Source organism: Neovison vison, chromosome 1, assembly GCF_020171115.1.
Source record: "Neovison vison isolate M4711 chromosome 1, ASM_NN_V1, whole genome shotgun sequence".
Taxonomy (NCBI): Eukaryota; Metazoa; Chordata; class Mammalia; order Carnivora; family Mustelidae; genus Neogale; species Neogale vison.
This window is the reverse complement of record NC_058091.1, coordinates 125,315,681-125,343,340: the sequence shown is the minus strand read 5'-3', so window position 1 is coordinate 125,343,340 and position 27,660 is coordinate 125,315,681. Positions and strand designations below refer to the sequence as shown.

At 37.0% G+C, this 27,660-nt stretch overlaps 1 protein-coding gene across 3 annotated transcripts in view; it reads left to right on the top strand.

Annotated features, from left to right (window-relative positions):
- Positions 1-27,660, top strand: part of GMDS (GDP-mannose 4,6-dehydratase) — a 633,896-nt gene that overhangs the window by 296,954 nt on the left and 309,282 nt on the right. The window lies entirely within an intron of this gene.

Genomic DNA, 27,660 nt, shown 5'->3' with positions numbered 1-27,660 from the left:
TCTAAAGTATATGTTAAAATAATTTGAAATCAGTGCTGATATGTAGATCATTATCCCTTTTCTTTTCTTTCCTTTTTTTCAGAAAACTGTTTTGTTTGCATTGGCTTGTTTGCTTTTCACAGTTGCTGTTGAAACTGTCAGCAACATGCTAGCTTTTCTGTTCCAAATTTCAGGCTTTAAATAAGAAAATGTGTATTCTTATCATTATTTCTTATTTGCTGAAGCATGAGAAATCTTTACAAAACATGTGTACTTTTCACAAAATGAAAATTATTTGTACAATCTAATTCTAAAATGTTTTATACAATTTCACTATCATTTAGCCTTTTAGCTTGAGAATAAATGAAAAGTCCATGTAAGTCCAAATGTTATAAGTTGTTTCATGTCCAACAACTAGTAATGCTTATAACTTTTTCAATGAAATTTTATGTGACTATATAGCTACATAATTAACCTACAAGTCATGAGGAAAGAATAAAGTGACAGATATATAAAGGTATCTTAAATATCAATACATTTTTATTTTATAATTGCATAACTTAAAAATTTCCATTATATGATGCTAAAGAATAAGAACCCAGTCTGTCATGCCAATTGCCCCAAAAGAAAACAACTTAATAAGCAGCCAGAAAAATATCTTTAAATAATTTTGTGGTTCTGGGTGTCCTTAGTAGAGGGAAAAGAAAAAAAGGAAAATCTTACCTCTCCTTGGCCATGGCATTTGGTATGCAGGATGCTCAAGGTACCTGCTCAGTAAATGATAGCCTCTGCCTCTTTCCTCATAAACATGTTTATACCCATTGTTTAGGTGTCTGTACTTTTCCCCTTTCAACTTTCTACCTGCAGAACAAAATAAAGAAGTAAAAGTCAAGGGGCACCTGGGTGGCTCAGTGGGTTAAAGCCTCTGCCTTCGGCTCAGGTCATAATCCCAGGGTCCTGGGATCGAGCCCTGCATTGGGCTCTCTGCTCAGCAGGGAGCCTGCTTCCCCTCTCTCTCTGCCTGCCTCTCTGCCTACCTCTCTGCCTACTTGTGATCTCTGTCTGTCAAATAAATAAATAAAATCTTTTAAAAAAAAAGTAAAAGTCAATTGTTTTGGATCAGGTTAGGATAGGGAAAAACATTTTTAGTTGCAGAAGGAAAAGATACATTAAAATATGACCTTTCCTCAAAAAAAAAAAACCCCTTCTATTTGCATATGTTATAATGGGAACTAATTTATGTCGTCAGTGTTAAACCCTTCTTTTAAAAAATTATTTTAAAATTAATACTTCTTTCTTCCCTTTCACTCCCTCTTACTGACTCCCAGCTCTGTCCTCAGGCCCACTAAAACTCCTTCAAAAGCACTCCAAGTGTCTTTATCTTAAACATACAGACAGAGTTATTCTATATACAATATTCTACATCGAGGGCTTTTGTTAAATGTTTGTCTAAAAAATTGACTTTGTAGCATACACCATTCTGCTTTGTTTTATTATATATCTGAAAATCAATAGCTCATGTTTTATTTCATTTAATATCAAATAATGAAAAATAAATAGTATGTGTAGAATAATATAATATTTAAGATATCTAATACTTAATACTTAGAGCTTTTTTGAAAGTTGGAAATTAATTTTCATATTAACTTAATCCTACCATAATACTATTGTTTTGTCAGTTATATTTTCCAAAGAGATTCTCTGCCAGACTGAGAATTCCTTAATTGTAGGACTGTATTATATTTTTAAATCTTCAGCTTATAAAACAGTACCTATCTGTTAATGAACATTCAGTAAATATTTTGAATGAATGAATGAATATCTCATGTTTTAGTAAAACGTTACAGACTTTAAAGGTGGGCAGTCTGAATTACAGAACAGTAGGGGTTTATATAAAAGTGTGAAATAAATGTTGTTTTACTGGTTTCATGTAAGGGTGTAGCTAAAGGCCATTTTGAAATAAAGATTGACCCTGATATACTGCAATAGATAAAATGCATTTTTTTTCCAATTTATTTATTTTCAGAAAAACAGTATTCATTATTTTTTCACCACACCCAGTGCTCCATGCAAGCCGTGCCCTCTATAATACCCACCACCTGGTACCCCAACCTCCCACCCCCCCGCCACTTCAAACCCCTCAGACTGTTTTTCAGAGTCCATAGTCTCTCATGGTTCACCTCCCCTTCCAATTTACCCAAATTCCCTACTCCTCTCTAACGCCCCTTGTCCTCCATGCTATTTGTTATGCTCCACAAATAAGTGAAACCATATGATAATTGACTCTCTCTGCTTGACTTATTTCACTCAGCATAATCTCTTCCAGTCCCGTTCATGTTGCTACAAAAGTTGGGTATTCATCCTTTCTGATGGAGGCATAATACTCCATAGTGTATATGGACCACATCTTCCTTACCCATTCATCCGTTGAAGGGCATCTTGGTTCTTTCCATAGTTTGGCGACTGTGGCCATTGCTGCTATAAACATTGGGGTACAGATGGCCCTTCTTTTCACAACATCTGTATCTTTGGGGTAAATACCCAGGAGTGCAATTGCAGGGTCATAGGGAAGCTCTATTTTTAATTTCTTGAGGAATCTCCACACTGTTCTCCAAAGAGGCTGCACCAACTTGCATTCCCACCAACAGTGTAAGAGGGTTCCCCTTTCTCCACATCCTCTCCAACACATGTTGTTTCCTGTTTTGTTCATTTTGGCCATTCTAACTGGTGTAAGGTGATATCTCAATGTGGTTTTAATTTGAATCTCCCTGACGGCTAATGATGATGAGCATTTTTTCATGTGTCTGATAGCCATTTGTATGTCTTGATTGGAGAAGTGTCTGTTCATATCTTCTGCCCCCTTTTTGATGTGTTTGTCTGTTTCGTGTGGGTTGAGTTTGAGGAGTTCATTATAGATCCTGGATATCAACCTTTTGTCTGTACTGTCATTTGCAAATATCTTCTCCCATTCCGTGGATTGCCTCTTTGTTTTTTTGACTGTTTCCTTTGCTGTGCAGAAGCTTTTGATTTTGATAAAATGCATTTCTAATTAATAATCTTAGTCTATATACCTACAATTGTTGTGGTACTTTAAGTTCATTTATTAAGTAGATTGAGCATTTATGCATCAGTCATCTTCAACCCTGTTACAACAGTAGGCAAATGCTCTTTAAATAGTGCAGTGGTAAACCTCAGTGTAGTTCTAAGATAAATTACCACAAATGTCCAATTAGAGCCCAAACTGATGCAACCTTTGTTGGGATGTGTACATTTTCTCTAACGAAAAATATTTAATACAGCCCTTTTGACTACAGGAACAGTATTCCATGGGAATTTCTAACTTAAAAATGTATGGAAGAAAAAAAAAATTATGGAAGAAGTATTTTTCCAGCATAAAGGTATTCTAGACCAGAGGTTGGCAAATAATGGCTCACGGGCCAAATCCAACCGACCAGCCTATTTTTTAAAATAGATTTTATTGGAGCACAACCATATCCATCTGTTTTTATGTTGTCTATGGCTGCTTTCACAGTAGAGTCCTGTGGCCTACAAAGCCCCAAACATTTGCTGTCTGGCCCTTTAAGAAAACATTTGCAGCCCTCACCTATAGAGTAATTAGTTCCTCAACATCAAGGAAATTTCATTTGGGTTTAGTATTTCTCCCAAGGTAGCAAGATAGTCTTATGCAAAGGATTTCCAATATTAAAGTCAAGGAGAATCAATAGGTAACCCATCCTTAAACAGAACTCGTGAAGTATTTGGGTCAGCTGGGGTTCTGTTGTGCTCTATTGAAGTACTGAGGGATAGAACCAAATAAACTAGGAACTGACTGAAGAACAGGAGCATAGTTCATTACAGCAGACCTTCCTCCTGAGTTTGACACTTTTTATTTCACTTTTGACTCTATTATTTGCCTTTTCTCTATTCCAAATACTTTGTGGTTTTCTCTTTTTTTTCCCCCTTATTCGGGAGAGAGAGAACATGTACTAGCAGGGAGAGGAGCAGAGGAAAAGGGAGAGGGAGAGAGAGAATCTCAAGCAGACTCCCCACTGAGCATGGAGCCTGACTCAGAGTTCTGTCTCTTGACCCTGAGATCGTGACCTGAGCTGAAACTGAGAGTTGGATGCTCAACAGTGCCTGTGCCACCCATATGCCCTTTATGGTTTTCTTTTTAAGTATACTTATTTTGCTTTGTTATGAGAAGGTTGTAATGCCTATAAAGATAGTTGGGATCACCTGTGTTTAGCACAGAAATTAACTGGTAGAGATTATTGTTGTAGAGAATAAAATCAGTAATCCAAAGACTTGGGCTCTGTTTCCCAGTCAGCCATGCAGTCATTCTTTCAATTAAGGCATGTTTGATATGCTTATGCTTTAGGTTTGCTTTTTTATAAATGGAGGCATTTGAGTAATATCTACTACAAATTAATAACAAACAATATTTAAAATTCTTGACTTATATGTCCATAAAGAGATGAAAAAGTATGATATGTATCATGTTCTGTGAATACTATATATTATATTGTTATATAATATATAGTATATATTATATTGTTATATAATATATACTATATATTATATTGTTATTATATTGTTATATAATATATAGTATATATTATATTGTTATATAATATATAGTATATATTATATTGTTATATAATATATAGTATTCACAGAACATGATACCTACAATATCTCACCAATATTCATAAGGTACTTTTATTCATAAGCACTCAAGTTTTTAAAATAAAAAATATACTGTCTTTCGAATTAAAGTGATAGTTGCCTTATGAATAAATTGCACAAAACTGCACATGTATCTGGAAAGCTTTTTCCTCTCATATTGTTTCTCCAAATTTGAAATTTTTTATGTTTCATTTATGTATCTCTGTAGCTATATGTGCATAAATACAGGGTTCTGTTTGCCACAAATGTGGCTATATTGACACCTTTCTTTTGGAAATACAAATTTATATATTTTCTTTTTAAAATATTTTATTTATTAGGGAGAGAGAGAGTGGGCCTGTGAGTTCATAAGCCGGGGAAGTGGCAGATAGAGGGAGAAGGAGAAGCGGGCTTTCCACAGAACAGAGAACCCAATGCGGGGCTCCATCCCAGTATCCCCTGAGCTGAAGGCAGACACTTAACAGACTGAGCCACCCAGACACCCCATTGATTGTTTATTAATTCAGAAGGTAAAATAACAGGAATTCCTACTATTCATCACCTAGATAATTAAACCACTTTGCTAATTATATTTTATTTTTATATTAGCATGTCACAGATATTAATTTGCTGAACTTTAAAAATTATAAATAGCATTTATATGTTATATATAAAATAATATATTGAAGAAACTCTCATATTTTGCATGATCATCAAGAATGAACAAAGAGAGACATCCTACCTTCTAGTTTCAGTAGATTAGAAAAGCCAAATGATTCAACTTGATTTCCTGACTTAAACGACTGTAGCCATTGTGATTAAAAGTAAAATGCACATGATATTGAGCATTCATGTGACTTTTCCATTTTCAGTATGATTGTAGAAATAGTGTCTCATCTCCTACAGCTAAGTAATGGTGTAGGTTTTTGATAGACTTCCTAGGAGGAGGTCCTTGAGAGAAAGCCCACACCAAGAATGTGTTTGGTGAAAGTTCTCTGCTGTCTCCTATCTGCAGGTGAGGCTTAAGTGTCTGTTGGTTCACAGTGGTAGGACCTGTTGATTTTTGACTCTCACTTAGTTGCTACTGGTGCTACAGAGGTCAGTTTAAAGAGTTCCAGTCTTTTTATGAGGATATTTTTCTTATGTTGACTCATCTTAATGTATAGATCATTAGGTCTGTCTGGACAATACAATGACTACTATTTCCAAAATCAACTGAAGAAGTCAAGTTTGGCTATGTGAACCCACCTCAACACCATTAATTTACTAACAATGAGTCACATGCAGTGATTGGATCCATCCCTTGGATCCCTTTAACCTGAGTAAGAAATCATGGTCCATCAACAGTCCTATTTCTATCATTCTTTTCTTCTTCTTCTTTTTTAAGTGTATAAAACTAGAACATTTACTCAGCTCTACAGAAAGTATTATTTTTTTCTCAATAGGTTTCCTCCTTTTCTTTCTCCTTCCATGTTTTTTTTTATCTAATTTTTTTCCAATTTATTTATTTTCAGAAAAATAGTATTCATTATTTTTTCACCACACCCAGTGTCTCCTTCCATGTTTGACCCCTAAATAATGCTGTCTTCCACATACAGCCTAATAAATACCACTAAGAAGCTGTTGCAAAAAGTTCAAGAAAAACTTTTCATCATTTTCCAGCTGAGGGAATCAGAGTAGTTTGGCCATCATCATCATCATCATCATCAAATATAACAATGAAGAATATTATATTCTTGACCTGTTTTGTTGCATTTGACATTGTGAATTAATACCCTAAAGGTTCTTTTTAGAGACATTTTAACTAACCTTGTTTAAGTTACGTATATCTATATTTGGGTATGGAAATTCATACACCTATTTTTTTTTCTGATCCTTGTGTGTATTAACCCATTAGATAATATTCTTTGTTTTAAAGAGCTTTTAGGGAACAAACAGCTAATATCCATTTGTATGTATTTTCCCCCAAAACTTTCAGAACTTATGAGCTAGAAAGGAATTTAAAGATCATTCCATCCCATTTATTTCATCAATGAAGAAACTGAAGCAGGATGGAGTTGTCCAAGGTGACAAAATTAACATGTTGTCAACGCTAAAGCTAAAATAATCCTGAAGAAAGGAATGATTTAAGTTTTGTTCATATTTGCAGAAATAGCATGTCTATGGAGTTGGAAGTGAGCAAATCAGCCCCCATGAAGCAGAGCTTGTACTTGTGCTACGGAATGAAGCACGTGAAGAAGTTGGAAATTTATCTCAGTTGCTCTTAACTTTTGTAAAAGACATTAATTAATTTGGTTAAAGGCAATAGTCCTTTCAGATATTTAGCAGAATAATAATAATAATACATTAGTTTTATAATTTTTCAGTGTAAATAAGATATGAAACCAATGACTTGAGTATCACCAAGAAGTTGGCAATGAGAAGAAACAGAACTAATGCAAAGTACGTTAAAAATCATGTAGCAATAAGAAGATATAAAATACTTTAAATATACCTGTAATTAACAGTTTAAGGCTACCACAAATAGATGGTGTACTACTACTGTTTAGATATTGAGCCATTTTTAGATGATATAGCACATTCCACTAAATATGGGCTTCATAAGAAATCATATATATCAGTCTAAACACAGTCTTCACCTGACTGAGAGAATCTGACTTTTTAAGGTTCATGAACTTGTGGCTTCAAGTTTTAGACTTGAGTTGTTGTTGTTTTTAAGCTGCCAAGTGTTTTGCCTTTTAACATGTCTGACTGTATTTAATACTGTAAATTCATTTTCATATTTTTAAACATAATTCCTGTAAAAATTAACTGATTAAGTCACAGTAAAATTTTGGATAATTTTCCCCTTCATTTTTTCTGAACATTGGTCTTTATTCATTGCTGGAAGATAGACTAAATCTTAAGAACTAGGGGTGAAGGAATGAGAATGCAGAGAGTATGACTTTGCCCCCCAGAGGATTAGTGACAGTGTCTGGAGGTGTTTTTGGTTGTCACAACTGGAAACGAGGGCAGCAGCAGGGATGTTCTTAAATATCCTACAATACATAGGACAGCCCCAACAGCAAGGAATTATCCAGCCCCAAACCTTAGTAGTGTTTCTCACTCTTTCTCACTAAGAGTGAGAAAGTCTGCTCTAGAATCTCACCCTTGAATATTATTACCAAATCTAGATAAATGTCATCTATAAGACTGGGATCTTCTTTTTCTTTACATATCACTTTTATTTTGCAGCAAATCCTTCAAGCTTTAGCAAGCATTCACCTTAACACAGGAGAAAAAAAAAAACCAAAACTCTCTGATTTAATAAGTACATCCAGGTGAAACCATTTAGGCCTTAAGTATTATGGTCTATTACAGGTCAAATGCCAGTCAGGGAAGCCCAGAGAACACAGTTGTTATTGCAGGGCTCTCCTAATCACTTGTGGCTCAGTTCTTACTTTCATGACCCACTGGTCAGCAGAACGACATCAAAGTAGGTCCATGACGACCTTCCTTCCACCTCCAAAATAAATGAACATATTTATCTTTTGTTGTAAGTTATAACAAGAACAAAGCTTTCCTTTGGGAATAAGCTGTAGAGTCCTTGTTCTGGCTTTGATATAAGACAATAAAATGGATTCGAGATAAGTTTTCAGTGCATAGGATTACAATAATATTAGTTTGAGATGTTCACTTTATTTAAAAATTTTCCTTTAAAATAATTTGTATTTATAGATATTTTAGTGCTTCAGGGAATAATAGAATGCAGGATATAAATTAAATGACTGGAACTTGTTTTTATTTAATTTTAACAGATTGAAGTACTCATCTTTGTGTGTGTGTGTGTGTGTAAAAAAACAGCCTTTAAAAATTACAAAGTTATATTTGCCTACCTGAGTAGCAATTTAAATCATACATTTATAGAAGTATTAAGAAACAAGCAAACCAATATCCAACAGCCCAATATTTTATTTGTATTTCTATATATTAAAGCTATTTTGTGGTTCTTTTAGATGAGCATCATAGCCTTAATGTACTAAAAAAAAAAAATTGGCTGCCCATTGTGAAATGAGCTGATGAAGTAATCTCATGCTTGAGTTCAGCAGAGCATTAATGAGTTTTTACACAATACCATTTTGTCTGTGTGTAAATGGTTAGATTGTTGGCCACTCACCTTGGACCCACTAGATTCTAGGTGGCCTTTCCGGTTGGGCACAAAGTGACATCATCTGGCTTACTATTACATTTGTAGACTGTGATACTTCACAGATGACATCTGCACTTGGACTTCACAGAGCTGTCTGCCAATATTATTCTCTGTGGGGAGATGAGGTGTAATTGCTTAAACATGAAAGACTTTTGAAGCAATAGTTGGTCTAATTGAGGTGGTTGTTACCACTAAACAAAGTCAGGTCCTTCCCACCTACTGAGGTGAGACTTCTGAGACTGTTAAATTGGTTTTTTTAATGTCTTGTAATTTCAGTGACATTTACATTGGAAACCAAACTAACAACTGTCTGATTTCACATAGTGCAACTCCCACAGTATAAGCAGGTAGGGTACACAATGGTTAAGAGTGTATTAAGCTACTCAGAGCCAGGCCTGGATGGAGTCTGCTTGGCTGTACTATTACTCAGACCTCAGTTTCCTCTTCTGTACTGCTAATAGTGCCAGTCTAATGGGTGGGTGCACTGGGGATCAAGGGGACAGTATTGGTTACCTACCTGTGGGTCAAGTATAAAGGTAAAATAGGAGAAAGTATGTTAAAAAGATTAATACAGTGCCTGGTAGATTTTGAACATATGTGTATTTCTTTTTCCCCTCCTCTCTTCTCCCCCATCCCCTCTCACTGTATTTTCAGAACTGAACCTAGAATATCTCTTCACTCCTTCCCTTCTAAGGTGAAATACTGTGTTGGAGCCAAACTTGTTTGTGGGATTCTAGTGGCCATTGGCATAAGACTAAGACAGGAAGAAATATGAATCCCACAGGGCCTGCCAATTAAAGATGGTTTTAAACCAAAACCAGAATATATTAATGATGTTTACAGATGAATTAGAGTAGTCACTGACACATCCATGAATTGCAAAAAGAAAAAAAAATGTAGTAGTATTGAAGGATTGCTGAAATCACAGGAAAGGCCATTTTCAGATGAGATTTTGGCAGTTAAACAAGTGAACATTTAAATAGGAAAGTCAAAAAAGTTGATGAATATGGAAGGATTATAGTAAATGTCAAACACCTATATAAGACCCTTGGGAAAATTAATGATACCCTGAAGTATTTTTTAAATGATTCAGATATTTTTATTAATGGTCCTGTGAGAATCTTACATGAAATACAAAATGCTCTTTTGTCGAAAAAATTACAAACCAGGATTTCTTTGTTTTGTTTTAGTTACTTTTTGGCTATACTACAGAAAAACAAAACAGTATAATTGCAATTTAAATTTTATCAATTATAAGACAAATTGCAATTCTTTTCCAAATAGCATTTTCTCCCAAATTTAGTTTGAATCAAAGCTTTATTTTTCACTATTTATTATGGAATTTTGTTTTCCCTTTTAATTGAATCAGGCTCAGATAAGGATACAGAAGTATCCAACTGCTTCACTCCAGGTTCCCTCACTTACTAAATGAGTGACTTTTGGCAAGTTTCTCAGTCTCTCTCAGCCTTATTTTTTTCATCCATAAAATGGGGTAATAAAGTTTCCACTTAAGATTGCTGTGAGCATTAAAGGAAATAATGTAAGTAAAGTTACTAGCACATTATTGTTATTTCCACCACTACTAGTAATGTTGCATCTGGAGAAGGATGGTGAGTTTGTACCATCTCACAATTTTAAATGTAATAATAATAAAAAGGAATAATGAAAAGTAAATTAATAAAGTGATAGACACCTTGTCTTTCCTGAGGAAGTAAGGAAGTTAAGCTTTCAGAGCTTGGTAACTGGTAATTAAGGGAGACAAGATGTGATAGAGTCATCCACAGAATTTTGAACGTGAAGCAAGAATAAGTTCTGAACTTCTGTTGTTTATGGGATGTTTACTTTCCAGAATTCATTTAAAGACCAAACTCTGAGCAGAAAAAATTCTTCTAGATAGAGGATTTAAAATCTATATTCCTTTCCTGTGCTCATCTTTGCGAAAGAAAACTTGTGCTATAAAAAAAATACCATTGCAAAGAAAGAAGATCAGAGAAGAGCCACACAGCACGCCAGAACCATAATCAGCATTCTGGGAAGCTTAGTGGAGGAACTGAAACCTTGCATAAAAACCAGCTGATAACATTTACAGTTGCATAAATGTATGACAAATCATTCACTGATAAAATGTATTCCTGCATACTCGATAGCACAATTCATGAATGAATAAGCAGGTGCCCAAACACTTAAAATCTCAATTACTAAAATCCAACAACTTTAAAAGCCTTTATTAAAGAGCTATGTACCTTTATGTATTCTAAAATAAATAAAAATTGTTTCTTCCTTAAGGGAAAAAAAAAACAAAACAGCTGATAATGCTTCAGTGCTTAAAGACAGCATTTGACCAGTGTATAAGCCAATACTAAAACATAATGATAAACTTCTGGGAACAAACACAGCAAGACAGTACAGCCTGCAAGGGGCACAATAGAGAGAATCTTCCTGAAACAGAACAGTTCCCTAGGTCAAGATCATTGTGTGTCTGTTTGGGGGGTGAGGAGGCATTGGACATTTTTACCAGAACCACTGAATATCTTCTATAGTTTGTTAGATACTTAAAAATACACTTATAACAAGTATAATCCAAACTTATCCTGAACTAGGATTAAGAGGGGGATTGGCAACCCCTTAAAGTTGAGGTAGGTAACTAGGTCTGAGAAAGGAGATACAGTACAAAGAGAGAGCAGCAAAGCCTTTTTTGTTTTGTTTTGTTTTTTTAAATGAAGAAATTTATGACACTAGAGACATAGGGATGCCAAAAATACTCTTTTGGGGATCAGATTATGAATAGAGGCCATGAGCTAGGAAAGAGGCATCTCCCCCACTTCTGTGTAAAGCACAACCTCATTGAGGGAGATGCATTGCCCTGTGGAAACTCAGAACCCGTGCTGCTCTGAACTGTCAGAGGATCAGGAACCATGTAGCAACTTGAGTTCTTGTGGAGAATGCTGGTGACTGTGGTTTCTCCCTAAATTAGTTTAATACTAGGAGGGTGCAAACGTTAAGCAATTGGTTTTGAGAATATTTAAAATATCCCAGGGACTCCTAGAATTGTTGGGGATTCATCAGGTAAGGGTACTAAGCAAGAGGTGGACCCTAATACTAGTCTGGCCTCCTTTATACTTATAGACTCATGGAATCCTGGGGCATGCAGTTACAGAAATACACTTAATAAATTGTACTTGGATCATATTAGCATATGGGCTCAACCATTCTCAACAAATCCTTTTACCATCTTTATATACTCCTGGCTTAATGAATACTTCCAGTTATTGTTATAGAGACATTCCTGCTCTAGACAGACCCTATTGATGAGTAGAATAAAAATTCCTGGAGTGAGCAAAACTTACGTTAAAGAAGGCTTATTTCTGCCAAAATGGGCAGGTCATTATAATAAAACTTTTTAAATGTCTAGTATGTTTAGGATTTCTTAAAAGGTGCTAAAGCAGGATGTACATGAGGATAAGTAGCCCATAATGGGATGCAATTAAGGAAGTGAAAATACAATCTGATCACAAAGAGACACTTCCTGGCCATGAAAAGGTAGTCATGCAACATAATTTTATCAATGGAATAGGGGAAGCCCCAGTACCCACAAGATGTTAAAGAAGGCTGGGTTGAAGTACACAGGAAATGTCTCAACCCTAGCCCAGGTGCCTCTTAAAATCCTAACAATGAATTTGTACAAAAGAAGCAAACCTTTTTTTAAAGAAGAGGAAGGAATTTCTCAGAGGCGTGCTGATTAATTTTATTGGAGGAAGAACCTTAGTACTAGTATATACTCATGTAAATGATCATTGGACTGTATACTCTCAGAACTCTATGATGAGTATTTAATCTGAAGTGCTAGGCATTTGGGGATGTTTCCTTAGCCTGCAAACAAAGGGAAATATTCCTAATAGAAGTAAATAGCAGTCAGGGGAATTAAAATATTTTAAAAATGAATATAATCTATTCTTCTATCTCCAGCACTAAATGAGCTAATGTACCATATATGAAAAAAATGACATGTATAGGTCTCTTTAACAGATAAATAGAACTTTGTAGACACAGTTGAATACCACTGTGTTAATTAGAGTTGGCGGTTATGAAATTGCTTCTCTGGAATGGATTTGGGAGTGGGGATTGCAGGAGTTGAGGGTTCCACATGAGCTGTGCTTTGGGATCTGGCACCTCTCTCAGGAGGAAAGTCTCCCCTGGGTGGTTACTGTTCACTATGAAGCCGTACCTAGTTGTCATCTAAGGTGGCTGTCCTGCCACACACTCCTTTCCTCCGGCTGCTGGGATGAACACACTCTGTGGCCATGTCCCCCACGGTCTCTGACACTAGCTTGATGTGTTTAGCATATTCCCTTTTTCTTTGGCTGGATTCTAAGTGCTTCTAATACCAGAATTTTTAAGCACAAATTCTTCTTGAGAACTATGAGGGCTCCTGAGCTAATAGCTTACATTTTCAAGAAGTTTTAACTTTTGGAACTAGTGGTGATATTAATGATGATAATGGTAACAGCAGCTAACACTTAACCATTACCACGTAGACCATACTCTGTTTTTCACTTATTTCTTTTAATCCTCATAATAAAACTAGTAAATAGATATGGTGAAACCCATTTCATAGGTGAAGAGATGGAAATTTAGAGAGATTATATTAGTTTCCCATAGTAAGTGAAAGATCCAGGATTTGAACCCAGACAGCCTGACTCCAAAGCACCTGCGATTATCCATTATGTTATGCTGGCTCCTAAAATGGCCTGTCTTTTCAGTCACACTTCATTTCCCAAATGAGTTTTATTCTAGTCACATCAGCTCCTTTTTTGGACCCTCAAATTTTTCCTCAAGACCTTTATTACTGCTTAACATTTTGTTTCTTCTTTACTTTCCTGGTTTTGCTTGTTTAGTCTTGCAAAATCCTAAATTTAATTAGTGAAAATGTGGAGTGATGAAGCAAGGTATGAAAGCAAATTACTTTTCTTGAATTTGTCATGTAGTTCACATAAAAACTGAGGCAATATGAGACTAAGCTGTTTTGAAACTAAGTCTATTAACTTTTGAGTTTTATTTTATAGTCTCTATATTAGGGAGTCAATGATACTGCTAAATGGTAGCCATTTAGAATTCTTTATATTATTTATATACTGTTAAATGATTATTAAATTTGTTTTTTGTTGATGATAACAATATTTGTTCTTAAAAACTGATTTGAAGAATATTGGGTTTGCAGCTCACAGACATTGCTTTTATGCAAATTAAACAAGGCCTCAAGACAGGCTCGTGATTATGGAAGCTGAGAAGTCCCATTATCTGACATCAGCAAGTTGGAGATCCAGGTGTAGTTCTAGTCTAAGTCCAGATGCCCTTGGACTTGGACATAGACTTGTAGTGCTCAGAGGAGAAGGCAGGAGAAGACCAGTGCCTCAGCTCAAGTACTTGGGCAGAGAGGAGGAATTCTCCTTTCCTCTACGTTTTTGTTCTCGTAAGGCCTCTGAGGGATATAATGAGACCCACCCTCAGTAAAGATGCCAATGTGCTTAGCCAGTCTATGGATTCAATCAAATGCTTATCTAACAGGAACAGCCTTACAGACACACTCAGAAATAATGTTCAGCCTAATATCTGGACACCCATTGAACTAGTCAAGTTGAAAAACTATCATCATTCTAACTGAATGCGCTTTTTTTTTTTTTTAAATTTCTGTGGTCCTTCAGAAACAGTTTCTGTCCCTGCTCTGATGTGCCTTAGATATGCTGCTGCCATTTCTGTGCTCATTAGACACCCTTGGCCTTTACTTGAGAACACAAATAGATAAGGAACATCAAGAAAGCATAGATGGTAGTAGTGGAGAGTGACTATATAGCAAATAAGAAAGCCATACCCTTCCTTGTTTTTCATTCCTTAATATACATTTATTCCATATCAACAATTAAAGTGGCATTTATTGACTGGTAACTGATACCTAGAACTCATCCTTTATTTCTGATTGTCTTGCCCTTGGAGTCTGACCCTTTTTGAAAAATAGTTCATAAACAGAAGTCCAAACCCAAGTATTTCAACAGTTCTTACAGAGGAAGAACTGTTAGTTGCTTTCCTTGGGTGAGAAAATATCATTTGTACTCATTTTGTTTTTAGGCTACTGCGTATCTTTACTTTTCTGTGACAGGCGAGAATAACAAACTGAATCATGAGTGCCAAGTAAGAGTATTGTGGAAGGAGACACAGTAGCTTCATTTCATAGATATTTGTCTTGTCCCCCATCTCCTGTCAGATGAAGAATTTGAATCAAATCTGTTTTGAAGATTTTCTTACTTTGAGTTTCTACACTGGAATAGGCCAATACTGTTTTTTTCAAAGCTACTTTGAACATGAAATTAATATGAAGCAGCCCTGCTTTAGTTCTCAAAAGTCACTACAATTCTGAGTCAAGGTAGAAGCAAAAGAAGAAACTTAATCCAAGATGTTCAAGTATGAGCAATGTCAAATAGAAGTACGAATATTGTCCTTCTGTAAAAGAGCTCTGTATATCACTTCTGAAATGCAGCTTAAACATCATATAGAATGATGTAGGATATGTCATTTTTAATATTAATAAGTGATTTCTAGAAACATGGGTTGATTTCAAAAAATGATATCCATGTCTATTATCCCATTCTTGTATAAATTGGATGTATTCTCTGATAACAGAAAATTTGATTCTTCTGCATCATCTTCTATAACAGAAAATTTGATTTTCCCCACTCCCTAACGCTTCCTGTAGATAGAGGGAAAAGTAGTCTGTAGAGGTTCTGACAAACATGGAGGGTGAGAAGACATTATGACTACAATGTATCAGAAGAGAGATAAGTTGCCTAGTATGACAAGAAAATTTCTTCATCATTAACTGACCTCTGTAATGTTATATTTATGCTTACTGATATACATATCTCTGTAAAACAAACATTGGTTTAAGAGGTTAATCACTCCTGAGAATCTAGAATTGTGGCAAAAGAAATAAAAGAGCTAAGTTCATGATGTACTAAATGTACCAATGAAAAGATATCTTACTCTTTAAACTGTTGAATACCCCTACTTCCTTCTTTCCTTGTTCAGAAAATGTTTTTTGAACACCTTTCATGTGATATCCCTATACTAGACTCTGGTGAAAGAGATGAACAATATAATCCTTGTCTTTAAAAATCTCACGGTAGAGATAAGTAAACTAAAAATTACAGTGAAGTGTAATAAAAGCAGGTTGACATATGAAAGGGGTGACTGAGGAGTATGGAGGAGGAACAGCTTTCAGTGAGGGGAGAGTCAGGAAATCCTTTTCTCAAAGTGATGCATGAATTATGACAGTTGGGGAGCAAAATGTGGATAAAGACATTTCATACAGAGGAGAAGGGACTTTGCTGAGGAAACTGTACACAGTTGGATGTTGCTGGAGAGAACTGTGAGATGGGAAAGGGACAGGAGGAGAAACTAGAAGGTGGCAGAAGCCAGATCACACAGGATTATTGCTATCACTGGAGACTTTCTTCAGGGGGTTTTGGTCAGACTTGCATTTAGAACCTGTAAGCTTTTACACCAGATTTTTCTCAAAGTGAGAAGAGCCTCTCGCAGCAGTGGCAGTAATCCAGAAGAGAAAATGGTAGGTTCAGGATCCAACGAAGTCATTCACTGAGCTGGACTTGTGCCCTGTGAGGAATCTAGGTTTAGAAATGTCAAAACTCACCCTAGGCTTCAGAGAAATAAAGTTAGAGGGTAGGTTGGATGGATGTTACCCAAGTGTGAAAGTGACAGAGATGTATCTGGCCTGACCAGAGTGACAACTGGAACCAGAACTCCAATAACTTGAGGGTGCTCTCTCTCTGTCTCTTGGCTCCATATCCTCTTTCTGTTTTGGTTTCATCTTTTAAACCACTTTTTTTTTCTTTTTTTTTTTAAGATTTTATTTATTTGAGAGACAGAGACAGATAACAATGCAGATAGTGAAAGAGAACACAAGCAGGGAGGAGAGGGAAAAGCAGGGAGCCTTACACAGGACTTAATCCTAGAACCCTGGGATCATGACCTGCACCAAAAGCAGATGCTCAACTGACTGAGCCACCCAGTCATCCTAAAACACTTTCTTGTATGAAGCCAGAACTAAGGTCACTAGCATCTTTAAGTCTCATTGTGCTGAAGGAAAAAGGTCTCCCTAGGAGAAGACCTTGGGAAGGGCTCTAACTGGCTTGCCATCCTTAGGTGCCCATCCCTCAACCAATCACTGTAGCTGTGCTTCTTTGGGTCAGTGTGGGTTTGATTCCTGCTCTTGAAAAAATCAGTGCAGTCAGAAAGGTAGACTCAGGCTTTTGCCATTAGGACCATGCAAAGAATGAAGGAACAAAAAAAAAATGTCCTTTGGGGGAATCTACAAACTAGGCAGCCACCACTATCATGGTCTAGTAGAGGCCTGATTTGGGGAGTTGTACAGGAATGTCTGAGAAGTCAAGGCAGTAGGTGTTGGATAGTTGACTGGAGGATGTGAATGAGAAAGAGTCAAAGGGGACTCCCAGGCAGTTGGGTAGATGGTAAGCCCATTCATCAAGCAGAGACAAGCAGTCTTGTCAGCTGAAGAGGAGACGTGCATGAGGTAGAGGTTATATCCCCCGAGGTGAGCAGGAGGAAAGCCTGATGGGAATTTGCAGGTCATATAAAATGATTACCAGGCAGCAGGAGCTTAGCTTGAGTTGGGGAGCTTTAATTAGAATAGGTGTATTCTCCCATAGCACTCAGGCTGCAGCACGGGAGGGAAACACACTGATACTGATTTGAGGTTTTGCAGAGTATGTGAAGTGGAACAGCTAGGATAGCAAAGGAATTAAGGGCATTAGCAAGAAAATGGTTGAAGTGATGGATCATAATGCGAAAAGGAAGGAAATAAAGACTGAGAGATCTGCATGAGCAAGAGGCTGGGAGTTCCGTGTGCTTGTAGAACAGGTATAGTGCGGCTGTAGGGATGGACATTATGGACAGGAGGATAAATCGTGTAGCAGAGGGAAGTATTTGTTTAAGATCTGAGCGGGGGAATAGAAGCCCTCCGAGGGAACATCTGCACATTTTTTAATCTGAATTTTTGTTCTCTCTACCCTCTCTCCTGTGCCCATGGATGAGCTGTCTGGAGAGCTCAATAGTCATCCACTAGGCCCTTTTTGTAATCACCAGCTCAGAGACACAGCGCCAGCAATTTTTACCTCTCTCCTGGATCATTTCTTTGTCATCACTGGATCTCTCCCTCCAGCATGCAGAGATGCTGCTTTTTCTCCCATCTTGAAATAAAAGTGTCTCAGTCTCTCCTCCATTGTCTCTTGAACCCTCTCACCCATCAGACTTCTGTCTTCATTCCTCTGAAGCGCTCTGATCAGGGTCACAAATCACGTTGATTCCGCCATACCCAGTGGTCGTTTTTCCATCTGTCCCCTGTCTTCCTGACCTACAGTCATGGTGATTAACAACCTTCCAGGCACGCGCTTTCCAGACTTTCCGGATTCTTCCATGCTCTTGTTTTCCTTCAGCCTCACTGCTTCCTCCTCATCTGTTTGACCTCTAAACGTTGTAGTGTCAGTGGATTTAGTTCTTGGACCATTTCTGTTTTCTTGCTCACTTCCCTCTCTTGGTGGTCTCAGCCAGTTTCAGGACTTGAAATACCATCCAGACATCAATGGTTCCCAAATGTGTGCTTTCACCTACACCCTCCTCAGGAGGCCAGACTCATATATTCACTTTGACTCTAGATGAAGACTCACCCTGTCTCATCATGATTTAAATATTTCATGTTTATTAGTTCTCTGATGGTTTCGTCAGTGTATCAAATGAATAGAGAGACTTAAAATAACACAGTGTATCTGTGGGTAAGGTTAGCGTTTATATATAAATTTGTTTTAATTTTGTGGGATTTTGTCTTTGTCAGCGTTGGTTTGTTTGACTAAGGCAGTGGTTCTCAAGGGTGGGGGGCAGTTAGTTTCCCAGGGGAAATTAGCAATGTCTGGAGACATTTTGGTTGCCACTATTGTGGAGGGGGGTGCTCCTGGCATTATTGGGTGATAATAATGGATGCTGCTAACCCTCTGCAATGCACCGGACAGTCCCAGATGTCAATAGTGCCAAACTGGGAAACCTTGAAATAAGGATTTTTGAATTTGAATCATCTTAACTCTCAGTAGAAAAACATTGAACATTGATACAAAGAGCAAAGTAGTTTGAATCTTTCTCTTTAAACACATATTTATGAATAATTGCCAAAAGGTGGTACCTATCCCCAACAAATGCACATTGTGAATGGTCCTCTTGTAAGCCTGAGATTCCTTTAAGCATGCCTGTTGGATTTTGAGTACCTGCAGTTAAATAGTGTTGCTCTTGGCAGGACTTGGTGAGCAAATGAGGTATGAGCTCTCTGATCTCCGCAGTCTGCTCAGTCAGCCATGACCTTCCCAGTGTCTCTTCTTTCTACACCCTGTCTGCTGCGAGCCATGGCCCAGGCAGTTCCCAGTGGGGTGGCCAGAGACTACCACTGGGGGGGAATGCAGGGCCCCAGGGCGGAGGTTCATGCGGGGTTCAGGATAAATTGGAATGATTTCTGTTTTGCAATGAATATCATCCAAACTGGCTTTGTACTTTAACTCCAAAAAAAATCTTTAAGTCTAAAGCTTTTGGATGAAAGTACTGAACAATGAAATAGAAGTTTTCTTAGAGAAATTGAGGTTACTTCAAATACTATTTGGATGCTGACAGAGATACATTTTGCATATGTTTGTATGTATGTGTTCACGTATACACAGTTGTGTGTCATGTACACCTACAAACAATGATAATTTCCACACACTCTTAGATACTTTGCTTCTTTGGAGTTAGGCATTATAAAGACAGAGCCATAGTGAAATATATGTTAGAAAAAGAAGCAGTTTTGTTTACTGTGATAAGCAGAATTTTCCTAGTAGAGACAATTATCTCCCTTACTTTATCTCCCTCATGTTTCTTCCCTTAGTTCCACTTGGTCATAATAATATGCCCTTTCTTGCATTTTGTATGTTATGAAAACAAAAACAAAGTCTCTATTGAAGGGTAATAAATTGTGGTAAAGAATATGATTTAGCAGATGATCCAATTCTTTAATGTTAGTAAGTGTGCAGCTATTCATGTCTTAAAGTTAAATGCTGATAATTTAGAGTGTATGTTTTATAAATTTTGTCAGTTCTTCTTTTTCTTAAACTTGTTTTAGAAGGTATCGGACTAGGGGAATATTATCTTGATATATTATATGATTTCATACTATAAAGTTTAATAAGGAACATGCATATATATGCACACACATTGATGTAAGGATTAGATGTAAGAACAAAGCCAGGAAATTAGGAATTTGGCTTTAGTTGTTTATCTGAGCTGCCTCCTGTGTGTTGGTGCTGGAATGATCTCACAGCAGGCCATAATCATCTGTTCTCACAGGAAGTGAGGCCCAGTGTAAAGGGGAAGAACCACAAGACAAGATAATCTTCTGGTTCAGGATTTCATAAGGAAAAAAAAAAAGTGTATTTGCCTAGTATGTATAAAAAAAAATCATTAAAAGTAATTGTATTTGAGGGGCGCCTGGGTGGCTCAGTGGGTTAAAGCCTCTGCCTTCTGTTCGGGTCGTAATCCCAGGATCCTGGGATCGAGCCCCATGTCGGGCTCTCTTCTCCGCGGGGAGCCTGCTTCCTCCACTCTCTCTCTCTGCCTGCCTCTCTGCCTACTTGTGATTTCTCTCTCTCTGTCAAATAAATAAAATCTTTAAAAAAAAAAAAGTAATTGTATTTGAGCCAGAGAAAAAGTATAAGCAAACCAGTGATATAAATTTCAGGTTTAGATGTTTGTATATGTGTGTGTGCATGTGTGTGTGTGTACATGTGTATATATATGTGTGTGTGTCTATGTGTGTGTGTGTGCGTATCTATATACAGGCATACTCCATTGAGAAAACCAAAAAAATCAAATTTTTCTGAATGTCTATTACGAAAATAAATATGTATGAGGTGGCACAATTATTTGCATTGCATCCAGGAATGCAGAAAAATTAATTTCTTTTAATATCTTTATTTCTCTGTATCTGTCATCTCCTTGGCAATTCCCTCCCACCAATAGACAGGGACCTCTAGGGACTCCAAAGTGATATCTAATCCTGTTTACTTAGTGTGATGCAGTGTTTTTATTTATTTATTTATTTATTTGAAAGAGGGAGAGACCATGTGCAAGTGTTGGGGGAGGGACAGAGGGAGAGACAGAGAGAGAGAGAAGCAGACTCTACAGTGAGTGCAGAGCCCCACTCAGGGCTCCATCTCAGGACCCTGAGATCATGACCTGAGCAGAAACCAAGAGTTGGATGCTTAACCAACTGAGCCACCCAGGCATGCCTGATGCAGTGATTTTTAATAGACCTTTAGGTAATGCTCAGCCTCTTTAATTAGAAGGCTCAGCTGTTGGCCTTAGATAGTAACAAAGTGGAAGAGCAGAACAGTATTAACCTGGGGACTGTGGAAGGGGATGAAAGGTTGCAGAGGTTAGTGCCTCCTGGCTTCCATCAGAAACAAATGCAGACACTCTCAGGAGGAAACAGTCATTCTCAGACTTGTCCTCTGGTTTCTAGCAGATTAAGATGACTAAATATGAACTCTTAGGGTCATCAAATGCACAAGGAAACAAACCACCATCAATCAAAATCAACAGAAAAAAAACAAAAAAACACCCCAACAAATTAGCTCCCAAGAACTTTAAATATTGGGTTATCAAATTCAGAATATAAAATTACTACGACAACTTTAAGTAAATAAAATGATAAATCATAAAAATCATTTTATTTACTTAAAAATAAGCAGCAACAGAATATAAAAATGCCCAGGAAGATTTGAAAAAAAGAACCAAAGAGAACTTTAGATATAAAAAAAAAATTATCTTGCCATCTGTGTCGACGTGGATGGAACTAGAGGGTATTATGCTTAGCGAAATAAGTCAATCAGAGAAAGACAACTATCATATGATCTCCCTGATATGAGGAAGTGGAGATGCAACACTGGGGGGTTTGGAGGGTGGGAAAAGAATAATGAAACAAGATGGTATTGGGAGGGTGACAAACCATAAGAGACTCTTAATCTCACAAAGAAAAAAAAAAAAAAAAAAAACTGAGGGTTGCCGGGCAGAGGTGGGTAGGGAGAGGGTGGTGGGGTTATGGACACTGGGGAAGGTATGTGCTACGGTGAGTGCTGTGAAGTGTGTAAACCTGGCAATTCACAGACCTGTACCCCTGGGGCTAATAATACATTATATGTTGATAAAAAAAAATTTTTAGAAATAAAGAATTAAATGACTGACTTAAAATATTAGAGTGCTGAAGGAAAATTAGATGGATCTAAAGAAGTTACCCAGAACATTGCAGAGAAGGGCAAAGAAATGAAAATTATTTTTTAAAAAAAGGACGAATGGAAACAGAGAAAGAAAAATTAATTAAGACATTGGAAGATGAAATGAGAAGGTCTAGCATTCCTTTTCCCAAAGGAAATAGAGAAAACAAAACAAAATAGAGTGAAGAAGAACCAATATTGGAAGAAATGATTACTGGGAGATTTCCAGATGTGCTGTAAGAGACACGGATACAGAAGCGCTGGGTGTACCATGCAGAAAACCATCTCTGGACACATGGAATTGGAACTCCACGATACCAAAGACAAAGAGAGAATCTTTAATGGGAGGAAGAAAGATGACCTACAAAATACCAAAGATGATTCTACCAAAGAATGACAGAATGGCCTCACACTTATCAGTGGCAAAAAATGGGAACCAGATGACAGTGGAATAATAACTTCAGCATGCTAAGAGAAAACAGTCTTCACCCTGCAGTTGTGTAATTGGCAAAATTATCTTCCAAATATGAGTCAATTTCTCTACATTAAAGGAACTTCTAGTGAATGCATTTTCAGAAGAAAGGAAATCATATCAGAAGACTCAAGAAAGAGTGATGAAAAGGGAAAATGGCAAATACAGGTATATGCACAGAATTTCTAGTCCAAAACTATAAATACATGTGTATTATTTGAAGAGGAGATCCAGGGAGCTATTCAGATTCACTGAGGCAAACTTAACAGGGTTAAAATAGAGAGGAAACTTATTTTATCCTTTTACATCTTTTACAACTGGAGACTCTCTGACTGTTGTGCTCCTGAAAGATACACCACTACCTTAAAATGATATTAAAATAATATAGCAATGCTTGATTTGTGTTTTGTCATACTTTCTCAAATATTCTAATCCTTGACCCTTATCGTGGATTGAGTGGCCCCAGAAAGATATGCCTATTTCCTAATTCTGGGAACTTGTGAATATGACCTTATTTGGAAAAAGGGTCTTTACAGATGTAATTAAGAATCTTGAGTTGAAGAAATCATCCTGGATTACCAGAGCAGACCTTAAATTCATTGATAAGTATCCTTATAAGAAACAGAAGAGACACAGAGACACAGAGAAGATGGTGTAAAGATTCAGGCAGAGATTGGAGTGATGCAGCCGTAAGATAAGAATCAAGAATGCCTGGAACCATCAGATACAGAAAGAAGCAAAGGAAGGTTTCTCCCCTAGACCTCCCAGAAGGAACATGGCCCTGTTGACTTGTGGTTTCTAGAACTGTGAGAGAATAAATTTCAGTTGTTTTAAGCCCCCTCATTTGTAGTAATTTGTTATGGCAGCCACACAGTCCCTAATGGTTAAATTTATACTTTTCTCAAAACAAAAACCCAAACCAAATTCAATTAAAAATTGTAATTAGGTATCTGCTGTAATACAGTATTGAAGCTGGTTTCTCTAGATATGCCATTTTTTCCCCTTGTTTCTCTTTGAGATGCCATCTAGTTATTTGGGATACAAATGTGTCTTATTTTATTCGGTGTTGACAAGGGGGCAGCTGGCATCCTCAGACCCGGTGGCACACTCTGCACACTGCTGATCTCAGCTGCCGTGTTGCTGGTATACGCTATTCCCTTGCCTAGTGGCCAAGGAGGTGGTGCTAGCTTCAGGCTTGGCTCTTTTTGGTGTCTGCTACTGATCAAATTCAGGGGCTTCTCTTTCCAGTTGGCTCCTAGAGTGAGATAGCCTCACTCTACCCCTCCTTGGCATAATGGACTATAGACCCACTGTCTCATCCTACATGGAGTCCCTGGCCTACATGGTCTTACCACCAAGACTCAACTTCGGGGCTTCCTCCCTCACCACCTCGGGCCCATATATCGTTTCAGGCCAGGCCTGTTGGGTCTCACAGCACCACACCTGCCCTCTGAGGGAGCTCATGCCCTATTCAGTGTATCATGGTGCCGCTGCCCCAGGTCAGATCTCAGGTGGCATCCTAAGGAGATTTCCCCAGACTCTCCAACATGAAATAAGGTGAAGGCTCCTCCTCTCAATGATTTCTTAAATATACTTTGCTTGTTATCCCAAGGAGCTGGGTTGGAACACTAAAGACTCACCTCTTCCGTCTCTGCTTGTGTCCTTCTCCACTGCCCAGGATGGCCTGGGAACCTTCTGCCACTTCTTCTTCTCTTCCCAAGAACTACAGCCCACATGCATGCCCATCAGAACCTGGGAGAAACTTTGGATTGTGACTACTCTTGGCTTTTGATACACTAAATTATTTAGAAAATTACTCTTCCATGAAACCTTATTTTAACTATCTTGGTACAGAATACTATTTTGAATGATAGGGATGAATATTAACTTTCTTTTTGACTATTTGAAGTGCTCTCATAATTTTTTCCCAGACTTGAGCTAACTGTGGAGAAGGTCACATACAGACAAATGTGAAAGAAAAAGCCTTACTATTTTAAAAGATTGATCACAGTAAACATATTCAAGACAATAAACATTTGTAACTATTTGTAACTAACAGAAATACTTGACGATCGTAGGGTATTCTACAGCCTTTGAACTATAGTATCTTATTAGGTCCTTAGTATGGATTATTTTCCCATTTAATAGGTAAGGAAACTAAAAAGTTAAAATGCTTGTTTAAAATAATGGCACTTATAAAAGGAAGAGAATTACTATTAACTCACATAGTGTATAACCCTACTTCAGTGTTCTCTCTCCAACACCGTCCTTTGCCTCAGCTTGGATATTAAAGCTGAAGCCTATTTTCAGGTCCTAAGATGGTGCTCTAGTCATGTTCTTAGCTCAGAACACTCAGTGCCCACCCAGACCTGTGCTCTGGAGCTTTCCCCTCACTTAAATCCATCTTGGAGACTCAGCTTTGAGCTTAAATAAATAATAGATATATTTTATCCAGCATATCTTGACGTTTTTTAATGTGGCAGGTTTTTTTGTATTCTATATTGTCAAAATGCAAGTTCTCTTCATTCTGTCAGTGCTAGCAAAACGGGTATCTCAGTCTTAGAACTAAGATTTGAACTAAAATCCATCTTAATTTATCTTTTTCTTATGGATATACATTTACGTGGCCACTCTTTTTTCTTTGTTAATGAGTTTATGTTGAAAAAGTAAACTGCAGTTGGTTTAAGAAATGTTTGTTAGTGCTTTCAGTGTGTGAGTCTATACATTTGAAATTGGCTCTTTATTTAGATCTGTTCTCAAGCTCAGATTTTCAAAAATCAGGGAATTAAGAGACCTAGTCATAAAAGAACTAAGAAACCTGAACTTTTCATTTAGGCTTAATTATAGATACCATTAACATTGTAATGTAATAATTATAATAATGGCTAATATTTATTGAGTACTTCCTAATCATATTACCTAGATTTTCTCACTTAAACATCAGATCTACATGGTAAGTACCTATTATTATCCTTGTTTTACAAATGAGGACTTGATGATCCTAATTCCTTACATTTCAGTAATGATTTATGTTCTACAGCATTGTTTCACCTGTATTAACATATCCTGTGATTTGACATGGCAAGTATTACTATACAGAAGAGACTATAACTTCAGAGCTTTTAAATGGTTGGTGCAAAATACTATAAGCAGTAGCTAATAGAGTTGGTCTTTGGTCATTGGGCTAACTTTTCATTTCTTGGTCTTCTTCCTAGCTAAGGTCTTCTAGTTTAAGACTCTTAGAAATCGAATGTGCACTTAAAATAATTGCAACAGGTCCAATTATTGATATGTTAATAATATACAACCACTTAAATCTAATCTGAAGAAGGGTACCTCCTACATTGCACTGTGACTTAGTAAAAACAGCCACAGGTGGGAAAGCACACACAACAGGCTTGCATCAGGCTTATCTACTGGTCCTGACTGTTTGGCAGTTTTGCTTAGCCTCTGCCTCTCTCTCTGCCCATCTGCACACTTGGGATGGTTGGGCAAAGTTGCCACTAAGTCTCACTCTAATATATAATGATTTTATATAGTTTTCTCCTAAAAACGTCAGTCTTGTGTGATAAGGTATAAAAACAAAGGGAGCAAATTTTTTAAAAAAATAATAATTTTAAGCTTCTCCAAAAATTAATTAGTGAAACAAATGGTAGCAATAATGTTTAAAATTAATCTGAAAGTGGAATTTGGAAAACAATTTCATTTACAATAACATCAGAGAAAATAAAGTACTTAGGAACAAATTTAACAGAACAAAAACAAAACTTATTTTCTGGGAACTTCAAAACATTGCTGAAAGAAATTTCAAAGACCTAAGTAAATGGAAAGACATCCTGTGTTCATAAATTAGAAGACAGGATATGGTTAAGATGATAGTATTCTTCATATTGTCCTACAGATTCAATACAATCCCTATCAAAATCTCAGTTGACTTTTTTGCAGAAATTAAGCAGCTGAACCTAAAAATCATACAGAAATTTGAGGGACTGAGAATAGCTAAAACAGTCTTTAAAAAGAGCAAAGTCCAAAAACACACACTTCCTGATTTAAAACTTACCGTAAAGCTAAAGTAATCAAGAATGTGTGATACTCTCATGAGGATAGATATATAGATCAATGGAGCAGCACTTAGCACAGTGCTAAAAGTGAAGGCCATTGTCGGAGGTGTTGAGGTCATGATCATTGCAGGGTTGTGATAAGGAAGTAGAGACAAAGGCCTACTCAGAAGCCCCTGTGCTGTTTTTGCATGTGCCTGGAGCACGGTCCCTATCTCACAGCCTAATGAAACCTCAGGACCTCAGGGCATTCTGCTTCTCAGTGTTTTCCTGACCACATCCAGCCACGAGTTACCAGACTTGACTCTTCCTCTTGCAGATCTGTCATCTAACGTCTGGCAACCCTGATTTATTTGTCTGTCTTACACTTTCTGTGCTACTTGAGAGCAGGGGCTGCCGTGTCACTTACAAGTTCCCCAGCTCAGTGCTCTGTGCTTGGTAGGTGCTCAGTTAATACTGTTTGAAAGACTAAACAGTAAGGGTAGAGCCTAGATAGATTGTTTGAACATGGGCACATACTTGCTGAGGACTCCTAAATATTTGCTTCCCAGTAAAGAGAATAATCTGAACCATTTTATGTTGGGAGCTTCATCTAATTAGATGGCATCACTAATTTATCTAGTATATTTGGAATGATAGTATAGTCCTGTTATTAAAATAGAAGGACATTGAGAAATCATTTAATTATAAATTTAAATTTATTTGTTACAAGTCCATAGAGAATAAAAGATTGCTAAGGGTGGCAGATTGAGAAGGATTGCTCTTATTAAATATTTTCTCATTTCGAAAGGCTCTTTTTTGAAGAAGCTCTGTGTTTTATAAACTGCCATGGAAGAAGCAAAGCATACTCTATCAGCTGCTAAGAGAAACTGAAAATTTTAGATTTCCATGGAAATCCCATTGTCATTTTTAATGATGGTA